The 22,247-nt window shown below is 38.9% G+C and overlaps 1 protein-coding gene across 15 annotated transcripts in view; it reads right to left on the bottom strand.

The window, feature by feature from the left end:
- The window catches only part of BCAS3 (BCAS3 microtubule associated cell migration factor), a 576,467-nt gene that overhangs the window by 490,111 nt on the left and 64,109 nt on the right, over positions 1-22,247 (bottom strand). The window lies entirely within an intron of this gene.

The raw sequence follows: 22,247 nt of genomic DNA, 5'->3' as shown, positions 1-22,247 counted from the left end.
CAGCGGCCATGGCTCACGGGCCCAGCCGCTCCGCGGCACGTGGGATCCTCCCAGACCAGGGCGCGAACCCGGTTCCCCTGCATCGGCAGGCGGACGCGCAACCACTACGCCACCAGGGAAGCCCTGAACCAACATTTTAAAACCTTTTTTTAAAATCAGCAACGTCAATCTTATACACATTCACCATGAAATCAGAAAACCACCCCCAATTCCACCAACTAATTACCTAAGAGTTGTATAACCTTGATTTCAAAACTAAATAAAGGAAGGTCACAACAGAAACTTTAAAAACTTCAAAATTTCAGGCCATTCTCAATACACAACAATGCAAAATCCTGAAAAAAAGACTAGTAAAATGAATAGCAATGTATTAGAAAAAAATTAAATCAGTCAGTCCATGAAGAAAGACTGAAAGACACTGTCAACCGGAGAGCTCCAAGAAACAGCACAACCAAAGCAGCCTCAATAAAGTTAGAGGTTGGCAAACACATACACATTGCTTGCAATCAGCTTTTTAGTTTGCTGCTTACAAACAGGTACAAGCACCTGGAAAAGTGGTTAACTCTATACAGGAAGAAAGTATCAAAGATTTTGAAACTATCATTAATAATTTTAAAAATATGAGAAGATATTTCAGGCATGAAACAATGTAAGAATGCAATGAAAAACTGATGCTTGGAAAATAAAAGAGCTCTGGGAAGTTAATAACAAGGTAGATATTATTTAAAAACTCAACACAAGCATCAGAGAAAATTTCCTAGAGAACACAACATAAACACAAAAAAAAAGAAAAACAGCATTAATTTATACACACACACAAACACAAACACAAGAGAAATGTTAAAGGACAGTCTCAAAGTTCCAGTACGTAGGTAGGAATTCCAAAGAGAGAAAAGAGAAAAACAGAGGAGGAAAGAATCCATGAAATGTTTCAAAATTTTTCATAGAACAAACAAGGACAAGAATTATGCAAGAACGAGGCAAGGACTCCACTCTCACCACTGCTATTCAGCATAGTACTGGAAGTTCTAGACAAAGCAACAAAGCAGAAAAGAAAGGGGGAAAAAGTCATACAGATAAGAAAGGAAGAAATAAAACTGCCTATTTGCAGATAACATGATTGATACATTGAAAATCCCAAGGAATCAACAACAGCAAAAACTTCTAGAGCTAGTGAGTTAGCTCAGCAACGTCACCAGAGTCCAGATCAACATACAAAATATCAACCGTATTTCTATATACTAGCAACAAGCACAAAGAATCCCAGAATTCCAGATTAAAAATACAATACCATTAATAACTGCTCAAAAGAACATTAAATACTCAGGTATAAATCTAAAAAATATATACAGGACTTAGATACTGAAAACTACAAAATGCTGATGCAGGAAATCAAAGACAATCTAAGTAAACGGATATATAAAGTTGACAGAAGATGCACAGATTAACAGAACAGAAGACAATCCAGAAATAGACCCAAACAAATATGGTCAACTGATTTTTGAAAGAGGTGTAAAGGCAATTAAGCGGAGTAAGACCATTTGACCATTTCAACAAATGGTCCTGGAGCAACTGCATACCCATAGGAAAAGAATAAAACTGGAAATAAAACACCTTACCTAAAATTAACTCAACATGGATTAGAGATTAAAATGTAAAACTATATAACCTTTAGACGAAAACAAAAGAAAATCGCAGGACCTAGGGTTTGGTGAAGAGGTCTCAGACATGACACCAGAAAATATGATCCATGAGACCAAAAAAAGCAATAACTTGGCTATAATTAAAATTAAAAACAAGCTACACATTGGAAAAAAGTACTTGTAAAACACATATTTGACAAAGGACCCATCTAGAACATATGAAATAATCTCAACATACTCAAAACTAAAAAACAAAAATCCAACTTTAAATGGGCAAAAGACATGAGATATTTCACTGAAAATAAGATATGGAAAGCAGATATGCAAATGAAAAGATTTTCAAAAACATTAGCTACCAGGGAAATGTAAAAAGCAAATGCTGACAAAAATGCAGAGAACTTAGATCTTTCACACATTCCTGGTGGAAATATAAACTAGTACAGCCCCTTTAGAAAAGAGTGTGGCAGTTTCTTTAAAAGAGCAGAAACAAAAAAGCTAAACATACACTTACCGTATATCCCAGCAATCATACTACTGGGCATTTATCCCAGAAAAATAAAAATTACACCCACACAAACTTGTACACAAATTTCATAGTAGATTTATTTTAAACAGCAAAATAAGTGAAATCATCCCTGATGTCCTTCAGCAGATGAATTTTACCTCCACACCATGAAATATTAATCAGTAGTAAGAAGGAACTAACTACTGATACACTAAACAACTTGGATACACCTCAACAAACTTGTGCTAAGTGAAAAAGCAATACTGTGTAAGTCCATTTATGTAATACTCTTGAAATGACAAAATTAGTACAGAGATGGAAAACAGACTGATAAATTCCCAAAGGTTAGGGATGGTGGATGGAGATGGTATGAGGGAGATTACTGTAGTGATGAAATAGATCTGTATCTTGATTATGGTAGTGGTTACACGAATGTACACATGTGATAAAAATGACACGGAACTATGTGCACACATTCCACCAATGTCAGTTTCCTGGTTTTTTTGTTTTTGTTTTTGTTTTTTTTTTGTGGTATGCGGGCCTCCCTCTGTTGTGGCCTCTCCCGTTGCGGAGCACAGGCTCCGGACGCGCAGGCTCAGCGGCCACGGCTCACGGGCCCAGCCGCTCCGCGGCATGTGGGATCCTCCCAGACCGGGGCGCGAACCCGGTTCCCCTGCATCGGCAGGCGGACGCGCAACCACTGCGCCACCAGGGAAGCCCAGTTTCCTGGTTTTTATACTGTATATAAGATGTAACCAGCTGGGCAGAGGGTGCACAAGACCTGTCTGTAGTATTTTTGCAACTTTCTGGTAAATATGTAATATTTCAGAAGGCAGGTTTTTTTAAAAATGGAAGATAGAATAAAGAGGATAAATATTTTCTTTTAATATTATGTAATTTAGTTTATGCTCTTTAAAAGGGTACATATGTCAAGAGTGAGACGAAAAGCCACAGACTTGGAGAAGTACTTGCAAAAGACACATCTGATAAAGGAGTGTTATCCCAAATATAACAAAGTACTTTTAGAACTAAACAGTAAGAATACGAACAACCCAATTTAAAACTGAGAAAAAGATCTGAACAGACACTTAACCAAAGTAAATATACAGATGGCCAATAAGCATATGAAAAGATGCTCCACATCACAGGTCATCAGGGAAATTCAAATCAAAACAACCATAAGATACCACTCCACTAGACCAGCCAAAATGTAAAACAACGACAATACCAGAAGCTGACAAGGATTCAGACCAACAAGAACTCTCAATCATCACTAGAGGGAATGCAAAACGGTACAGCCACATTGTAAGACAGTGTGGCAGTTTCTTACTAAACTAAACATACTCTTACTACAAGATCCAGCAATCATGCTCCTTGGTATTTACCCAAAGGAGTTGAAAACTTTGTTTACACAAAAACCTGCACATGGACATTTATATCAGCTTCGTTCCCAGTTGCCAAAACTTGGAAGCGATCAAGATGCCCTTCAGTAGATGAGTGGATAAATAAACTGTGGTAACTCCAGACAACGGAATATGACTCAGGACTAAAATGAAATGAGCTATCAAGCCATGAAAAAACATGGGGGAAACTTAAATACATACTGAATGGCTCTGGAAAAGGCAAAAGACAGTTACTGAGACAGTAAAAATACTGAGACAGTAAAAAGATGAGTGGTCTTCAGGGGTTAAGAAGGAGGGAGGCATGAGTAAATAGAGCACAGAGGATGCTTAGGGCAGGAAAACTATTCTGTTAGGACACTACAATGGTGGATACATGTCCTTATGCATTTGTCAAAATCAACTGAATGTACAACACCAGTAGGGAACCCTAATGAGAATTATGGACTTTGGGTGATAATGATGTCAGTGTGGGTACCTCTGTGGTGCAGGGTATGAATAGTGGGGGAAGTTGTGAGATGTGAGGGGTCAGGAGATATACAGCAACTCTCTGTACTTTCTGCTCAATTTTGGTATCTAAAAAATGCTCTTAAAATATTAATTTTAAAAAGATATCGCAAGCTCTTGAACACCCATGTTCACTAAAGAATCATTCACAATAGCAAAAGGTGGCAGCAACACAAATGTCCATCAAATGATGACTGGATGGGGCTTCCCTGGTGGCGCAGTGGTTGCGCGTCCGCCTGCCGATTCAGGGGGGCCGGGTTCGCGCCCCGGTCTGGGAGGATCCCGCGTGCCGCGGAGCGGCTGGGCCCGTGAGCCATGGCCGCTGGGCCTGCGCGTCCGGAGCCTGTGCTCCGCAACGGGAGAGGCCACCGCGGAGGGAGGCCCGCATACCACAAAAAAAAAAAAAAAAAAAAAAAAAAAAATGATGACTGGACAAAGAAAATGTATATATTAAAAAGGAAATCCTGTCACATGCTACACACAGATGAATCTTGAGGACATTATGCTAAATGAAATACACTATTCATGAAAAGACAAATACTCTATTATTCTACTTGTGTGGGGAATCTAAAGTAGTCAAATTCCTAGAAACAGAAAGAAAAATGTGATTACCAGGGACTAGTGATGGAGAGAGAAATGGAGAGCTGGTATTCAATGGGTACAGAGTTCTTTGAACGCACTTAACACTGCCAAGCGGTACAATTAAAAGTTTGTCGGGAATTCCCTGGCAGTCCAATGGTTAGGGCTCTGTGCTCCCTCTTCATGGGACCACGGGACACAGGTTCAACCCCTGGTCAGGGAACTAAGATCCCGCGTGCTGCACGGCACGGCTGGGCAGGAAAAAAAAAGTTTGTAAAGATTTAAAGATGGTAATTTTTTTTTTCTTTATGTTTGGCTGCCTTGGGTCTTTGCTGCTGCATGTGGGCTTTCTTTAGTTGCGGTGAGCGGGGGCTACTCTTCGTTGTGGTGCGCAGGCTTCTTACTGTGGTGGCTTCTCTTGTTGCAGAGCACAGGCTCCAAGTGCACAGGCTTCAGTAATTGTGGCTCGCGGGCTCTAGAGCGCAGGCTCAGTAGTTGTGGCACATGGGCTTAGCTGCTCCACGGCACGTGGAATCTTCCCAGACCAGGGCTTGAACCCGTGTCCCCTGCATTGGCAAGCGGACTCTTAACCACTGCGTCACCAGGGAAGCCCTAAAGACGGTAAATTTTATGTTATGTGATTTTTACCACAATTTTGAAAAAGGTACAAGTTGTGTGCTTAAACAAGTGTGTGCCCACATGATTGTGTGTAGTTAGATGTACAGACAGATATTTAGTTATCTTAAGTGCTAAAGACATAAACACATAAACACCAATTTCAGGATAGGAATAGTACTCTTGGGGGTTTAGGATGAAGACAATATTTGGGAGAGGTAGCCAGGGGACTTCAGCTCTCTTTTAATAATGTTTCATTTCTTTGCTAGATGGTAAAGAGCAACTGTAATGTTAATGTTAATAATCCTCATTAATGGATCCCTCCAAAAATAATGAGGTTTAATCCAGAGGAGGACAGGTTAATGGTTACACATTTAGGTTGTGATCTGACATAATATACTTTTAAATTGTGATAATAATTATACTAAATAGGTTAAGACAAGTTCTATGATCCACTAACAGACTGTATTATCACACCTTAAAAAGATCAAAACTATAAAAAAAAGGATCCAAAACTATAAACACAGTGTTGATGAATAAAATTCTCCATAACTAATTTAAATTTTGAGAATCTTATAAAGATCAGTGTCTACATCTTCACCAAACATTAATTTACTATGGATTGTGTGCTCTTACCCCTGCTAAACAAATAAATCAGATCTCACAATTAACAATATGACTTTCGAGCGAAGCACAAGTTAAACATTAACTGGTCCAAAGCCCATAACATTTATGTTCCAAATTAATTATAATTGAACTTCAGCTATACAAGGCCAATTCTTCACTCCTCCATATTTCACCTTCACCTTTAACAATACCTATTTTCCCTCTGCATCCTGGTGTTCTGACAAGGTCTTTATGGTTTGTACCTGTATTATACATACCAATTTGATATTTTGATGAATGATACATCATGTCTTTAAAATGCAAATAATACTGGCAAGAATGGTTTGATTGTTTTTGTGTTTCTCAAACCTGAATTGAAGAATTCCATTGGTTTCCACTGACCTACTGGGTTACAACAGTCCCACCGAATCTGTTCTCTAGGTCAGTCACCTGACGCTTACTAAAGATAAGCGTCATGAACATTCAGAAAAGGTAACCAAGCAAAAAATTTAAACTACAAAATAATGCCCTCACTTAAGAACAACATAAAGCCAAAAGCCCCCACTGTACTACCAAAACCTTGTAAATAGAAAAGACGAATCTACAGTAAGCAAACAAACCATAACAAATCCTTCAAATATCTTTGAGGCACACTCTACATTAAATATTTTCAAAGTTGGAAAACCATGTAACAAAACCTTAACTCTGCCTTAAATAATTTCTTTGTGGATGGTCTGAATAAATACAATTTTTTAAAGTGTTGGTATAAAAATTCTATAATCTCATGAACACCGTAGCTATTAACCTGATTTTTCTTGCAATATAAATAGCATGTACTCTCCAAGATGCCTAACGGAGTCATCACCCTCCCATAAAGTAATCCTCCAAATTGTAGAGGATTAACTTTATACATAAAATTGTGTTTATTTGCATGTACAATAGAGAGAATGACGTTACACACACCTGTTCTACAGCATTTAACAGAATGTAGCATGATGATTGAAATGAAAAGCCGTTAGCTAAATCCATCAAATATAAAAACTATTGCAATCCTGTTGCAAAGTCCTTTTGTTAAACTCCTTTTATTCAAAATCCTTTTAATTCTGTCCTGTAACACTAAAACATTTATAAAAAGCTTAAAATCCTAATAAATCGCACAATTAAAGTAATGAAAATGTGCTTGCCCACCAAGTCACCAACTCCTCTCCCCCTCAACAAAATTCAAGACAGTGTGCATGTCAGAAAATGCTGAATAACACCCCCCATCATACACACTATTGTAAACTCATTAACTAAAGAGTTTAAGTTCATGGATCAGCCTTAAGGATTTCAAGATATCAAATAGAAACCACTTCTGTATGGATCCAAAATCATATCCAGAGGCAAATAAACATCCAACTGATAATAAGATATTCCAGCTCTACTCTTTTGATGCTGAGGATGACTGGAAAACAGAGATTTTACACAAAAGTGTATTAAGTAGGCACTAATTTTAACTGAGAGTGCCTTCTGCAGAAAGATTCCATTGAACAATTTAATTCATTTTAGCAGTTAAACTGTTTCCAAGTCTTCCATTCCATTTGTTATTTTATTGAAATAATTCTTTTAGAAAATATTTAATCCAATGAGGTTGTCCAAACCCATTTTCATCATAGATTCTCTCAATGTGAGCTTCAAGTTATCATATTTGCAGATCTAAATTTTAGCTAGAAAGTATGATTCCATCGTCAGTTTGTAGTCAATACATTTTATTGTGTGTAATTTTAGATTCTGTGCAGATATTTTCCCACTAAAAAGTTCTATTTTATTACACAATGTTCTATTTTGCGCTACAAAACAATCACCATTATGAACTGAATACTCTTCATGTTTATTTCTCATCTAAACAGAGAAAGATGTGAGGAATTTTTTTAGGACAAAGAAGAGAGAGATAAAGTGGAAGATGAGATGGAGAGAAATTGGAAAACAGACACATAGGTGGCAGGTTCCATCAACCAACCACAAGAAAAACAGGACAGAAATCTTACTGCCTTGAACAGTTTTATCAAAACATGATCACCAGGTGGCGCACTGTTTAAGAATCCGCTTGCCAATGCAAGGAACACGGGTTCGAGCCCTGCTCCAGGAAAATCCCACATGTCACGGAGCAACTAAGCCCATGCGCCACAACTACTGAGTCTGCACTCTAGAGCCCATGAGCCACAACTACTGAGCCCGCGTGCCACAACTACTGAAGCCCGCATGCCTAGAGGCCATGCTCTGCAACAAGAGAAGCCCGAGCACCGCAACAAAGAGTAGCCCCAGCTCGCCGCAACCAGAGGAAAGCCTGCGCGCAGCAACAAAGACCCAGCGCAGCCAAAAAAAAAAACAAAACAAAACCATGAATACCAAGTAAATCTTTGCATCTGCCTCAAGTACCCAAAACATGCGTATACATTTTAGACTCCACGGTGACTTCAGAAAGTTTAAAATGTTAAACACAACTTTTTAAAGTTATTGCTGGCTTTATTATTTTTCTCCATAAGTTAAAATGTTCAGCATGTGAGGTATCCCTTAATATTTATGGCATCGCATTATTTCTCTCCAAGGATCAAGGCCCTTGTGCTCTTTCAAAGATTTGACTCACCAGACCTTAACAAACACAAAGTACAAATCATACATTTGACAAAGGAGTAAAATGAGATTTTGAGAGGCTAAATAATTCTCCCAAGTTATGTGGTACTAAACCACGTGCAAACCAGAAAGACAGCCCAGAATTTGCTCCTCTGTTACCCTGGCTCACTGAAAAATCTACTGTCAGGGTTTCCCTGGTGGCGCAGTGGTTGAGCATCCGCCTGCCGATGCAAGGGACGCGGGTTCGTGCCCCGGTCCGGGAAGATCCCACATACCGCGGAGCGGCTAGGCCCGTGAGCCATGGCCGCTGAGCCTGCGCATCTGGAGCCTGTGCTCTGCAACGGGAGAGACCACAATAGTGAGAGGCCCGCATACTGCAAAAAAAAAAAAAAAAAAATCTACTGTCAGAAAGTTATGACCAAGAAGAACTCTGTTGGAGGGCTTCCCTGGTGGCGCAGTGGTTGAGAGTCCGCCTGCTGATGCAGGAAACACGGGTTCGTGCCCTGGCCCGGGAAGATCCCACATGCCACGGAGCGGCTAGACCGTGAGCCATGGCCGCTGAGCCTGTGCGTCCGGAGCCTGTGCCCCGCAACGGGAGAGGCCACAGCAGGGAGAGGCCCGCGTACCACAAAAACAAACAAACAAACAAACAAAAAAAACTCTGTTGGAAAATAAATAAATGTACTGATAAAGGCTAATGTATCTCATCCCTTAGTGCTTTAATTCTCTCATCTGTAAAGTGGAGATAAGTACCAATACCTCACATAGGATTGTTGTGAGGTTTAAAAAAGATAAGATATGGAATGGACTAAACAAGGTGCTGCAACATGTAAGAACTCAATAAACTTTATGCAGTTATTATTGTTGCTGGCAACCATCGTATTGTGAATCCATTCATTTACTTTCCTCGTAAGAAAAAAACACTGTTCATGTCCTTAACTCCTTTCTTGCTCTTCTACCATGGTATCAATATCTCTCTGACCTAGCCCTCTACCCTGCTCACCCACGTTGGAATATGCCAAGCACACTCCTGCCTCAGGAACGCTCCATTTTCTGCTATCTCCTTGGAATTATCAAGTTATACCCTAGTCACCTCCATAGTCCTCCTACATACTTTTTTTAGGTCATTGCTAAAATATTTTCCAATCAGAAAGATCACCCTCTATCATGCTTCCACTCCTTTGTTTTTCTTTAAAGCACTTAACAGAGCCTCATATTATACACATTCAATTGATTATCTGTCTCAGCTCACCCAAATGGTGACTCAAACTCCATGACACATAAAGACTTGTATGACAAAGTTCACAACAGCTTTATTCATAATAGCTCAAAAATATATATTCAACCCAACAGAAAAATGAATAATTAAATATATTCATAAAATGGAACACTACTCAGCAATAAAAAGGAAATATATACTGATACACATTAACATCATCAAGAACAGGGAAGACTAACTTCTCTGAAGTGAATGAAGTTGGAACAGTATATGCTTCCGAGGGGGTAAGGATGACTGGGAAAGGGCATGTGAGAACGTTCTGGGGTAACAGAAATAATCTTTAAAGAGGTATGGGTTACATAAGTGTATGTATTTGTCAAAACCCAAAACTGTAACAGGTAAATCTCTGCATTTCTCCACTGTAAATTACACCTGCATTAAAAAATTGAAGCAAATAAGAAAGTTGTACAGTGGCAAAGGAAATAAACTGTGTGCATGACATTAATAGTGGTTGATTAGAGTGATAAGAATGAGGTAGGCTAAAATATTAGTAATTAGTCTAGGGCAAAGGTATACAGGAGTTTATTGTCCTACTCATTTCACCATTCTGGGGTTTTATGTTTTTGGCAAAAACAAGTTGGAATATGCATTCTAATATGCATTAGAATAAAAAGGATAATGGGATAAACATGACGATGTAAACTATGATATCAAAAACACAAAATGTGGGGGAGAGGAGTTAAAATGTAGATCTTTTAGAATGTGTTAGAACTTAAACGATTACCAGTTTAAAACAGGAGATACACTTAAAGATCAACATATATGAACCCAATGGTAATAACAAATCAAAAACGTACAATAAATACACAAAAAAGTAGAGAGAAAGGAACACAAGCGTACCACTAAAAAAAAATCATCAAACCATAGGGAAGAAACTAAAAGAAGAGGAAAAGTACAGAGAAGAACTACAGAAACAACCAGAACACAGGGAACAAAATGGCAATAAGTACATGCAAATCAAAAATCACTGGGGCTTCCGTGATGGCACAATGGTTAAGAATCCGCCTTCCAATGCAGGGGATACGGGTTTGAGCCCTGGTCCAGGAAGATCCAACATGCTGCGGAGCAACTAAGCCTGTGCGCCACAACTACTGAGCCTGTGCTCTAGAGCCTGCGAGCCACAACTACTGAGCCCATGAGCCACGACTACTGAGCCCACGTGCCCCTAGATCCCCCACAACTACTGAGCCCATGAGCCACGACTACTGAGCCCACGTGCCACAACTACTGAAGCCCGAGCACCTAGAGCCCATGCTCTGCAACAAGAGAAGCCACCACAATGAGAAGCCCGCGCACCACAATGAAGATTAGCCCCCACTCGCTGCAGCTAGAGAAAGCCCGTGCGCAGCAACAAAGACCCAATGCAGCCAAAAATAAAATAAATAAAATAAATAAATTTTTTTAAACATCACTTTAAATGTCAATGGAATAATTGCTTCAATCAAAAGACACAGGGAGGATGACCAATTTAAAAAAACCAAGACCCATCTATATTCTGCTTAAAAGAGCTAAAGACACACACACAAACTGAAAGCAAAGAGACATAAAAAGAAATTTCTTGCAAATGGGGGGGGTGGCAATACTCATATCAGACAAAATAGACTTAATAACAGAGTCTATAACAAATGACAAAGAAGGGCATTATTTAATGATAAAGTGATCGATACAAGAAGAGGATATAATACTCATTAACATATATGCACCTAATACAGGAGCACCTAAATATATAAAGCAAATATTAACAGACAAAAAGGGAGAAACTGGCAATAATACATTAATAGTAGGGGACTTTAACGCCTCACTTACATCAATGGACGAAGCATCCATACAGAAAATCAAGAAGGAAACAATGGTCTTAAATGACGCATTAGACCGGTTAATCTTAATAGATATCTACAGGACATTCCATCCCAAAAGATCAGAATACACATTCTTATCAAGTACACATGGTATGTTCTCCAGAAAAGATCATATGTTAGGCCAAAAACAACTCTCAACAAATTTCAGAGAATAGAAGTTGTATCAAGCATTTTTTCCAACCACAATGGTATAAAACTAGAAAGCAATTACAGGAAGAAAAATGGGAAAAATGAAACAATATGCTACTAAAAAACCAATGGGTCAATGAAGAAATTGAAGAGGAGATCAGGAAATACCTCAAGACAAATGAACATGGAAACATAGCTTTCTAATATCTATGCGATGCAGCATTTGACAAAATTCAACATTCGTTCATGATAAAAACTTTCATCAAAGCGGGTACAGAGGGAACATATCTGAACATAATAAAGCCCATTTATGACAAACCCACAGCTAACATCATGCTCAATGGTGAAAAGCTGATAAAGTTTTCCCTCTAACATCAGGAACAAGACAGTGATGCCCATTCTTGCCGCTTCGGTTTAATATAGTATTGGAAGTCCTAGCCACAGCAAAAGACAAAGAAAAAAAATTAAAGGCATCCAAATTTGGAAGGGAAGGAGTAAACTGCCACTATTTGAAATGACATGATACCATATATAGAAAACCCTAAAGTCTCCACTATTAGAACTAATAAATGACTTAGGTAAAGTTGCAGGATACAAGATTAATACATTTAAAAAATCTATTGGGACTTCCCTGGTGGTCCAGTGGGTAAGACTCTTCACTCCCAATGCAGCGGGCCCAGGTTCCATCCCTGGTTGGGGAACTAAATCCTGAATGCATGCCACAACTAAGAGTCCACATGCCGCAACTAAGAGGTCCGCATGCCGCAACTAAGAAGTCCGCATGCCGCAACAAAGATCCAGCACGTTGCAACTAAGACCCAGCACAGTCAAAATAAATAAGTAAATAAATAAATTTTTTTAGATCTATTGCTTTTCATACACTAATAATAAACTATCAAAAAGAGAAAGCAAGAAGACAATCCCGTTTAAAATTGCGTCAAGGCTTCCCTGGTGGTGCAGTGGTTAAGAACTCTCCTGCCAATGCAGGGGACACGGGTTCGAGCCCTGGTCTAGGAAGATCCCACATGCCGCAGAGCAACTAAGCTCGTGCGCCACAACTACTGAGCCTGCGCTCTAAAGCCCGCGAGCCAAACCTACTGAGCCCGTGCACCACAACTACTGAGCCTGTGCACCACAACTACTGAAGTCCACATGCCTAGAGCCCCTGCTCCACAACAAGAGAAGCCACTGCAACGAGCAGCCTGCGCACCACAACGAAGAGTAGCCCCTGCTCGCCACAACTAGAGAAAGCCTGCGCGCAGCAACAATAAATAAAATATAAATTAAAAATATGTAAAAATAAAAGCAACTGCTGGAGGGGCAGAGCACAGCAGAATCTCCCCTTGTAGAGAAAGGCACTGGTGGATGCCATTACTGCACTCGCCTGGTACCCTGCTAGCATAGCTGGGCTAGATCAGAGGCAGCACCCGCCCTCCAATCTTGCTAAGACAATCAGGGGAAAGTGGTGGCAACCACTGCCTTGATGAAGCAGGAAAGCTCAGGGGGTTGCATCACTTCCTCATTACTGGTTGGAGTGGATACGCAGGAACAGACACGGCATTCTATTGCTCCCTAGCTAAATTCCGGGGCTACATTCAGCCACTCCCTGGCTGAGGCTGACAAGCATGAGCAGTGTGGCATTCTCCCACTCCGAGATCAAAGCTGGTAGGGGTACAAAGGCAAGGCACTGTCCTGCTGCATTGCTGAAACCATGGGCATGTGTGGTCAAGACACTTTCCCACTGAGTTTGGAAAGCCGGGGGGCCAGCCTCACTGCTTACACTCTCCAGCTGACCTGCTAAAGCCAGCAGGCATGTGCAATCCACACAAGGGCCACCACTTGATTGCCCTCTCTGTTGGACAAGGAGGCTGACATTACTGAGCTCTAGGGGACTGTAACAATTGAAAAGACAGTTCTTGGCAGGCCACCATCCCCAGGGCATTGCACAGAAAACCAGAAGAAATTCAACCCCAGTCTTCCTGTGAAAGGGGCCTATTTACTTAGCCTGGAGCTTCAGCCTGAGGGACAGGTTTCAGGTTTCCCACACATCCAGGAGCTAAGGAGGTGCTCCCAGGGAGACACCCATCCCTGTTTTTCTTTGACCTTGCTACAGCTCTAAAAGACCTTCCAGAAAGAAGCTTGTACAACTGTCTAGAGCCCCCGTTTTTGTAACTGTCACCCAGGGAACACCTACAGATCTTCTGGACTGGAGGCCAGTAGGAATCACAAATGTGACCCACAGGACTGTAAATATTTCTATACAGATCTTGCCTGGGGGTCTGGCTTCCAATCAGCCTGAAACTAGGTGCTAAATGAGATTCCTCCTCTTAACACACTGATAGGTCTTGGCACACCCTCAGCAAGCCTACAAGAATAAATCAAGAATAAATCAAGCAGTTTAGGGACTTCCCTGGTGGTCCAGTGGTTAAGAATCCGCCTTCCAATGCAGGGGATGCGGGTTCAATCTCTGGTCAAGGAACTAAGATCCCACATGCCACAGGGCAACTAAGCCCACGTGCCGCAACTACAGAGCCCACGCACTACAACTAGAGAGAAGCCCGTGCACCGCAAAGAGCCCGCACACCACAATGAAAGATCCCGTGTGCCTCAACTAAGACCCGACGCAGCCAAAAATAAATAAATAAATAAATTTTTTTCTAAAAAAAAGGAAGCATTAAGACAGATTAAAAACACTAGTAATGTATTAACCAAAAGGTATACTATAAAAATTATATTTAGATGTTTATTCAATATCTGCCTAGAAAAAACTACTTTGGACACAAGGCAGTTTTACAATAAATAAGTGTTAACATGTACATAACCTATAGTTCTATCTGCCCACACAACCGTATGCTACTTACAGCATACACCCAACAGGCATGCATAAACCACTCAATTCTATCCAAAAGAATCCTACTGCCTGGTAAAATGCTAGGGTTAGTGTTTTTACATGATAGGTAATTATATCCTCTTATAAAGAGATGTAAAACCTTTATGCCACCCAGGGATCAACTATATCAACTAGTAAACTTTGGGGATTTGTCCAGTTCCTCAAAAGATTTACAGACCACAGGGAAATAAATCTTGCTGAAGAACACAAAGTTCTTGCTGAGTAAGCACCAACTTCCCCACATAGCAATATCCAAAAAATGAGAACCAAAAACACAGAGCATGAAAATTAATAATGTGTAGATGAATCTCTATTGATTTGTGGCAAAATATTCCTGAGGAAATAATCCTTTCATTTGAAAATAAAGTGATTAATTGGAATTCATTTAAATTGAGGTGATGAAGAGATAAGCCATGGACAGAAAAAAAATTTTTTCAAATCATATATCCAACAAACGACTCAAAGCCAGAATATGTAAAAAACTCTTCAAATTCAACAGTAATTGGCAAAAGACATGACTAGACATATCACCAAAGAGGATATAGGGATTTCAAATAAGAACATGAAAGATGTTCAACATCATTAACTATTAGGAATTGTGAAAGCAGTGGTACTACAGAAAACCATGAAATAAAAAAATACAACCTTCAAAAACTGAAAGGCAATAACTAATGAAAACGGCAACAAGAGGAAAAGAAAAGAACATTCCAAAAGAGGTTGAGGATACAGGGAATTTTGCAGATGACAGTGACTTCCAGAGGGCCCAGTCAAAAGGCTTCAGTTGGGGTGAGTAGTGGAGGGAGTAGGGGAATCCACAGAGAGATTTCAAAAGTTTGACAACTGAATGCTATTTGGAGGAGAGTGTGAGGATGAGAGATGGTCTTTGGTTTCCTATGGTGACTGAGGTCAACAAGGATAGAAGTCCCCATGGTCTTAGACAGTGATGGCAACACTGTGAGTGCACCATGAGAGGGGGAAAGGCAAATGGTGATGGGGTAGACACCCAGAATTCTAGAGACACTTACTCCCTCCTGCCAGCGGTGGAGTGGAGGCCATGGGGCGCCCTCTTGACATCTGCTCATTTTAGTCACTTTTGCAGGGAAATTTTCCCAAAAAAATTATAGCTTACTTCATTTGTCCTCATGATAGCTCTGTGAAGTAGGATATAGAGGGATATCATTACACACCTCCAATCAATTAATCTTTGACAAAGGAGGCAAGAATATACGATGGAGAAAAGACAGTCTCTTCAGCAAGTGGTACTGGGCAAGTTGGACAGCCATGGGTAAATCAATGAAGTTAGAACACTCCCTCACACCATACACCAGATTTGGCACGCACACTATGGAAAACAGTATGGAGGTTCCTCAAAAAACTAAAAACAGAGTTGCTGTATGATCCAGCAATCCCACTCCTGGGCATATATCCAGACAAAATTAAAATTTAAAAAGAAACATGCAACCCCATGCTCAAAGCAGCACTATTTTACAATAGCCAAGACATGGAAGCAACCTAACTGTCCATCAACAGATGAATAGACAAAGAAGATGTGGCATATATATATATATATATATATGTATATGTGTGTGTGTGTGTATATGCACAATGGAATGTTATTTGGCCATAAAAAAGAATGAAATAATGCCATTTGCAGCAACATGGACGGACCTCTAGGACGGACCTAGAGGTTATCATACTAAGTGAAGTCAGATGGAGAAAGACAAATACTATATGATATCACCTATATGTGGAATCTCAAAAAATGATATAAATGAACTTATATACAAAACAGAAACAGACTCTCAGACATAGAAAACAAACTTTGGTTACCAAAGAAGAAAGGGTGGGGGAACAATTAGGAGTTTCGGATTAGCAGATACAAACTACTATATATAAATAGATAAACAACAAGATTGTACTGTATAGCACAGGGAACTATATTCAATATCTTGTAATAAACTATAATGAAAACAAATCTGAAGAAAAGAATATGTATATATACAAATATATATAATTGAATCACTTTGCTGTATACCAGAAACTAACACAACATTGTAAATCAACTATGCCTCAATTTAAAAAAAATTTTAGGGGACTTCCCTGGGGGCGCAGTGGTTAAGAATCCGCCTGCCAATGCAGGGGACACGAATTCGAGCCCTGGTCTGGGAAGATCCCACATGCCGTGGAGCAACTAAACCCGTGAGGCACAACTACTAAGCCTGCGCTCTAGAGCCCACAGGCCACAACTACTGAGCCTGCGTGCCACAACTACTGAAGCCTGCACGCCTAGAGCCCACGCTGTGCAACGAGAAGCCACTGCAATGAGAAGCCTGCGCACCACAACGAAGAATAGCCCCCGCTCGTCGCAACTAGAGAAAGCCCGCGCCCAGCAACAAAAACCCAATGCAGCCAAAAAATAAATTTAATTAATAAATAAATAATTTTAAAAAATTTTAAAGAAGGATATTTACATTCGAAAGACTATAAAACTATACTATAAAACTATAGTAGGTTAGATGATTAACTTGAGATCATACTACAATAGCCCGTTCAATATATGAATAAAAATACCAAGAGCACATGTTAGCTGCAGTCATGTTCTGGTTAGAGAAAATATATAAGTACAGTACTTTGAAAATGCAGAACTGATTTAATACTGTTAAATTTAAAATATTAGCATCTTTAAGTAACACATCTTTATATAAGAAAATCTCCCAAGGCAAAATACATACAAAGAGAAATATCCCTCTCTTTTATTTCTTCACTCTAAACTTTTAATTCTCATTTCTGATTTCCACTTCTGACCCAGTAAACCCAGTAAAGACTGCTGAATATGGTTTCTCTTGCTTGCATCTTTCTCCTCTCCACCTAAGGCCCCAAATACAAAGAACCAGACCATTAATAATTCTTGGTTCACTTTAACGTTGAATGCTTGGACCTCTTCTTTATATTTTAATAATATAATAAATACCTATGAACCCATCACCCAAGATGAGAAGTATAACATTACCAATAATTTCCATTTACTAACATAGACTCATACATCCTAAACCCTGTCAGCCACCCACTGCTGGGTAGCCATTCTCCTAAATTTTGTGCTTCTCACTCCTTTGCAGACACACACACACACACACACACAGAGTTGTAGTTTTTATTTTCATATTATACAATTTGAGAGTTTTTATTAGTTCATGGGTCTGGCTGTTGCTGTAAACTATGAAGCTATATAAATTCACCTGGCCTCAGATTCTTTCCATGTTCCACAGGTGAAATAATGGAAATTCCAAAACACTTCCAAAGTGAACACATATATACATAAAAACTGGAAGACACAATAAAAGCAACAAGAGGTAAAATTTCAGTGAAAACTAGGTTAAACAGTAGGTGCCAAGAAGATATTCAAATGATAACAACTGAGGCCCAGTCCTCTTGTTTTTTAAGACTAAAAGCATCACAGGCAAAGAAAAAAGAAAAAAAAAGCCATTCTCTATAAGGCAAGAATCATAGTAGTCCCTTGATAATAGTAAGAGGAGAGAGAAAGTTCAAGCCTCCTTTAACTATTCACAAAATCAAAAGAAAAAAAGAATCCCTTGGTGTTTTTATCATTTTCTTTTTCTACTACATCTAGCACCAGAGAGAAGAAAGCACAATTAAAACTACAATAACTCTAAAAATGCTTGCACCTTTTAAAGGATCTAAGATTCAGCTTCTCCAAAGACACATTAAAATTTAAACTATCCTGCAAACAAAATCCAAACCCAATTTATTTTTCTTTATCTACAAATAAAAACCCCACAAGCCTAAAATATTTCCTAGCTGACCCTTTAAGAAAATGTTAGCACACTCCTGCCCTAAAGACTGTCCCAGACATACAAAACAAAAACTGAGTAATTTGACTATATCCCAGAACCAAGTCCAAAAATATTTAAAGGAATACAAAATACCAGCCCTGAGCAACATAAAATTCACAAAGTGTGGTACCCAAAGAAATGTTTCAAAGCATGCAAATAAGCAAGAAATTCTGACCCACAATTAGAAGATCAATCAATAGATAGAACAGATCGACATTTTTTTTATTAAGATAATCCTGATTTACAACATTATATAAGTTTCAGGGGTACAACATAGTGATTCACAATATAGTGATTCACAATATAATTATAAAATATTGGCTATATTCCCCATGCTGTACAATATATCCTTGTAGCTTAATTTTTTTTAATTGAAGTATAGTTGATTTACAATGTTGTGTTAGTTTCTGGTGTGCAGCAAAGTGATTCAGTTATATATACATATATATACATATTCTTTTTCAGATTCTTTTCCATTATAGTTTATTACAAGACATTGAATATAGTTCCCTGTGCTATACAGTAGAACCTTGTTGTTTATCTATTTTATATACAGTAGTTTGTATCTCCTTGCAGCTTATTTTATACCTACTAGTTTGTAACTCTTAATCCCCAACCATCTTGCCCCTCCCCACTGGTAACCACTAGTTTGTTCTCTGTATCTCTAAGTCCGCTTCTTTTTTGTTATATTCACTATTGTATTTTTTACATTCCAGATAGAAGTGGTATTGTATAGCATTTGTCTTTCTCTGTCTGACTTATTTCACTAAGCATAATACCCTCTAAGTCCAATCATGTTGCTGCAAATGGCAAAATTTCATTGTGTGTGTGTCTGTGTGTGTGTGTGTACATGTATATCCACATCTTCCTTATCCATTCATCTGTTGATGGACACTTAGGTTGCTTCTATATCTTGGCTACTATAAATAGTGCTGATGTGAACACTGCACTGGGGTGCATGAATCTTTTTGAATTAGTGTTTTTGTTTTATTTTGTTTTTCTGGATATATACCTAGGAGCGGAATTGCTGGATTATATGGTAGTTCTAGTTTTAGTTTTTTGAGGAACCTCCATACGGTTCTCCATAGTGGCTGCACCAACTTACATTCCCACCAACAGTGTACAAGGGTTCCCTTTTCTCACCAACATTTGTTATTTGTGGCATTTTTTATGGCAGCCATTCTGACAGGCATGAGGTTTTGTGGTTTTGATTTGCATTTTTCTGATGATTAATGATGTTGAGTATCTTTTCATGTGCCTGTTGGCCATCTGTACATCTTTGAGAAAATGTCTATTCAGGTCTTCTATCCATTTTTTAATGGGGTTGTTTGTTTTTTTGATGTTGAGTTGTATAAGCTGTTTATATATTTTAGATATTAACCCCTTATCAGTCATATCATTGCATTTTCTCCCATTCAGTAGGTTTTCTTTCATTTCGTCAATGGTTTCCTTTGCTGTGCAAAGGCCTTTAAGTTTAATTAGGTCCCATTTGTTTATTTTTGCTTCTATTTCCTTTACTTTAGGAGACAGATACAAAAAAATATTGCTACAATTTATGTCAAGGAGTGTTTATGGTTTCGAGTCTTACATTTAGGTCTTTAATCCATTTTGAGCTTACTTTTGTATATGGTGTGAGAAAATGTTCTAATTTCATTCTGTTACATGTAGCTGTCCAGTTTTCCCAGTGCCACTTATTGAAGAGACTATCTTTACTCCACTGTATATACTTGCCTCCTTTGTCACAGATCAATTGACCAAAAATGCATGGGTTTACTTCTGGGCTCTTTATTCTGTTCCACTGATCTATGTCTGTTTTTGTGCCAGTACCATACTGTTTGGATTACTGAAGCTTTGTAGTATAGTCTGAAGTCAGCAAGTGTGATACCTCCAGCTCTGTTCTTCTTCCTCAAGATTGTTTTAGCTATTCAAGGTCGTTTGTGTTTCTATATATATTTTAAAATTATTTGTCCTAGTTCTGTGAAAAATGTCATTGGTATTGTGACAGGTATTGCACTGAATCTATAGACTGCTTTGGGTAGCATGGTCATTTTACCAATTTTAATTCTTCCAATCCACAAACACAGTATATCTTTCCATAGAACAGGCTGACATTTAAACTCTCTGACAAACATACTCTATTTACTCAAGAAGGTAGAAGAGAATGTGACCATGTTAAAAAGACATGGGAGGGACTTCCCTGGTGGTCCAGTGGTTAAGACTCCATGCTCCCAATGCAGGGGGCCTGGGTTCAATCCCTGGTCAGGGGACTAGATCCTGCATGCATGCTGCAACTAAGAGTTTGCATGCCACAACTAAAGATCCCGCATGCCACAACTAAGGCCTGGCACAGCCTAAATAAATAAATATTAAAAAAAAAAATACATGGGAGATCTCTCCATACAGAAACACATACACACACACACACAACTTCTAAAAATGAAAAATGCAGTGTCTGAAATGAAAAATACACTGGATAGGTTAATGATATATTAGATACTGCAAAAAAAAAAAAGATCAGGAAATATGCAGAGACAGCAATAGAAACTACTGGAAACACAAAAGGAAAAAAAGACAGAAAAAAAAGATTAGGAGACATGCAGAGGCAGCAACAGGAACTACTGGAAACACAAAAGGGGAAAAAAAGAGGGAAAATAATGAACACAGCATCAGTGAGTTGTGAGACAGCATCAAGTAAGCTAAAATACATGTAGGGAAGAGGAAAAAAACATTTGAATATGCTCTACAAGAGACACTGTGAGGAGAATAAGACAAGCCATGGACTGGGAAAAAATATTATACACATGCACAGTTATCTGAAATATACAAAGAGCTCTTAAAACTCAACAACAAGAAAAGAAACAACCTGGGCTAAAGATCTGACAGATACCTCACCAAAGAAGACATATAGATGGCAAATAAGCACATGAAAAGATGTGTCCCATTAACCTCCAAAATATATAAACAGCTCATGCAGCTCAATATTAAAAAAACAAACAACCCAATCCAAAGATGGGCAGAAGACCTAAATAGACATTTCTCCAAAGAAGACATACAGATGTCCAAGAAGCACATTGAAAGCTGCTCAACATCACTAATTATTAGAGAAATGCAAATCAAAACTACAATGAGGTATCACCTCACACCAGTTAGAATGGGCTTCATCAGAAAATCCACAAACAACAAATGCTGAAGAGGGTGTGGAGAAAAGGGAACCCTCTCACACTGTTGGTGGGAATGTAAACTGATACAGCCACTATGGAGAACAGTATGAAGGTTCCTTAAAAAACTAAAAATAGAATTACCATATGATCCAGCAATCCCACTACTGGGCATATACCCAGAGAAAACCACAATTCAAAAAGACACATGCACCCCAATGTTCACTGCAGCACCATTTACAATAGCCAGGTCATGGAAGCAACCTAAATGCCCATCGACAGATGAATGGATAAGGAAGATGTGGTACATATATACAATGGAATATTATTCAGCCATAAAAAGGAACGAAATTAGGTCATTTGTTGACATGTGGATGGATCTAGAGACGGTCATATGGAGTGAAGTAAGTCAGAAAGAGAAAAACAAATATTGTATATTAATGCATATATGTGGAACCTAGAAAAATGGTACAGATTGATGACTAATAAGAACCTGCTATATAAAAAAATAAAATTAAATTAAAAAATTTTTTTAAAAAAGAGAACAGATGGGGCTTCCCTGGTGGCGCAGTGGTTGCGCGTCCGCCTGCCGATGCAGGGGAACCGGGTTCGC

The sequence above is a fragment of the Physeter macrocephalus genome, chromosome 14 (genome assembly GCF_002837175.3).
Source record: "Physeter macrocephalus isolate SW-GA chromosome 14, ASM283717v5, whole genome shotgun sequence".
In the NCBI taxonomy this organism is placed as follows: domain Eukaryota; kingdom Metazoa; phylum Chordata; class Mammalia; order Artiodactyla; family Physeteridae; genus Physeter; species Physeter macrocephalus.
Note: the sequence above shows the minus strand (reverse complement) of the source record. Positions and strands in the feature narration are given on the sequence as shown.